Genomic DNA, 2,455 nt, shown 5'->3' with positions numbered 1-2,455 from the left:
GTCTCTCTCCGTCTTTCTCTCCAACTTGGGCGGAAACCACCCAAGCCTTTTGTACGGCTAGCAAGCCAATAGCTAGCTGCCACATGTGCCTAAATTAAGACCGGCCAATAATGTGGCTCAAATCTCAATACAAATGGCGGGAAAACTCCTTTGCAGCGTGCATCACTAAATGCAAAAGTCATGCACAATGCAAAGAAGGCTACAGAACGGCGGGAAACACTTTTCTGCACACGGGTTCTCCACAACAACAGAACACTCCGTCGTGCAAAAGAGCTCCAATTCGGCGGGAACATAATTTAGCGGTGCCGAAGCACACACAATTAAAAAATCCACAACTTTGGGTTGTGACAAAATACACTGGAAAAGGGAACCTGCATTCTACCGCCACTGTCCCCTGCAAGCCTGGCACCATGCACAGCTGCTGCCTGTGGCTGAAGCAGGACAGAAGTGGCTTGGGCTCCCCCTGCACCTGGATCAGCCGGTGGCAGAGCCAAGAGGAGGCTGCACCTGCACTACTGCACACCCTGCCCCAATCTGCCCCTGCCTCTGTTTAATTCCATTAAATAGCACGTTATTGCCATGGAAGTAGTACAAAGCTGTGAGAGAAAATGACTATTTATGTGGAAGGTAAATATTCTAAATGGATAATCTAGTCAGCATATGGCTTTGTGAATATTTCATAACTTTATTTTATAATCTGAGTTCTCAACCTGGTTCTGCTGTGTATTCACTGTTTGGATTTAAGCATTAGGCTTCACTTAGTGCTCTCTGTAAAACAAGGAGGGATTGTATTTGTCTGCGATTTGAAAACTCTGGATGAAAAGTACTACATAAAAGTACTGATTATTAAATGCATTTATCATTGTCCAGACTTGATCCAGTACACCTACATACTGCAGGGCTATCTTTACCACTTCCTTTATTTTACCTCTCTGTGATTTCTTCATTTTTAATGTATTATTTCTGATATCTTGAGGAAATATCAAGCTCCCTCATATTCAGTACAATGAGATGGGAAGCCTGTCTTGTTTTTTAGCTCAGCCAGATCACAGATCTAGCTGGTTGCTCTAGCTCAATGGTTCCCAAACTTTTTAGATGGGGGGGACCCCTCTCAATAGGCTGCAGGCACTGCTTGGGCCGAGCAGGGGCAGATCCAGGGGTTGCAGTGGGAAACCCATGTTTGACATCTGCTCCACCCAAAGTTCAAAGCCAGTTGTGTGGCAGGGGCATCAGGCAGTGCTGAGAGAATCAGCTGACTTCATGGCTCACCATCTACTCGTGATCCCTTCTAAACTCTTCATTCCTTCCACACCCTTAACCAGCCTCTCTTCTTTTTAATGGCCCTGATGCTCCACCAATCCAGCTGGCCTTTCTTCTGCAATTCTGCTGCCTGCTCCTAGTAATGGAGCTCCTGGCTCACAATCCTGCAGACTGGTTTTTGAACTCGTTCCAGTGAAGTTCTGCCCGTTTCTGCTTCCATCTTAAACCACATGAGGCAAGCCTAGGCCCCAGCATGTTCGTAAAGTTCCTAGCTTCTTTTCAACTGGAGAGAAATGTGCATTGTGTTCTTTGGGATGAGGACCTCGCCATCTGCACCCCCCTTTTCAATGTCCTAGATCTGCCCATGGCCTTGGAAAAAGGCCAGCTCTTAGTCTTCACCCTTTCATAGATTTCATAGACATTGGGCTGGAAGGGACCTCGGAAGATCATCGAGTCCAGCCCCCTGCCCAAAGGGCAGGAAGTCAGCTGGGGTGATAGGATCCCAGCAAGATAAGCATCCAGTTTCATCTTGAAGGTGTTCAATGAAGGCTCTTGAACCACCTCCGGTGGCAGGCTGTTCCAGACCTTGGGGGCTCGGACAGTAAAGAAATTCTTCCTTATGTCCAGCCTTTGTATGTATTTATTTTTGAACGAAAGGAAAGCAGCAAGTCTTTTCTAGCAGGGCATAGGCTGCGGAATGGGGTGGGCCACCCGAGCCATACCCACTTTTAGCCTGTTAATTTATATAACCCATATATGCGCAATTGTCATTCCACTTAAACTGTATAGCTATTTTTTTAACTGCGTAGCTAGCTAAATTAACGTGCTAAAAGTGGGTCGGGCCACGGCCCGAGTGGCCCGCCCCGCTCCTTGGCCTCTGTAATGCTGGGAGCCCAGAAATGCCGGCCGTCCTTGTCAGCGGGTACCTGGGATGTACCACTGCTGTGCGCGGGGTGGGGGGGAACGACCCTTGGGACTATCTAAAGGGGAAACGGCCCTTTTGGGTTAGCCCAGCGCGGGGACGGGACGACGACGTCACAGCAGGCGCAGAAGAGCTCCCGGCCAATCACGGCGCGCGCTACCTCAGCCCGAAGAAAGCCTGCCGGGGGTGGGGGAGGCTGTCGGGAAACGCGCAGCGCCCCGCGTCGAGCTCACAAACGCGGCCGCTCGCCCAATCCGCGGGCCCGCTGGCGCT

Source organism: Alligator sinensis, unplaced genomic scaffold, assembly GCF_000455745.1.
Source record: "Alligator sinensis unplaced genomic scaffold, ASM45574v1 scaffold1081_1, whole genome shotgun sequence".
NCBI lineage: Eukaryota > Metazoa > Chordata > Crocodylia > Alligatoridae > Alligator > Alligator sinensis.
The sequence above is the reverse complement of the archived record's forward strand: the minus strand, read 5'-3'. Positions refer to the sequence as shown.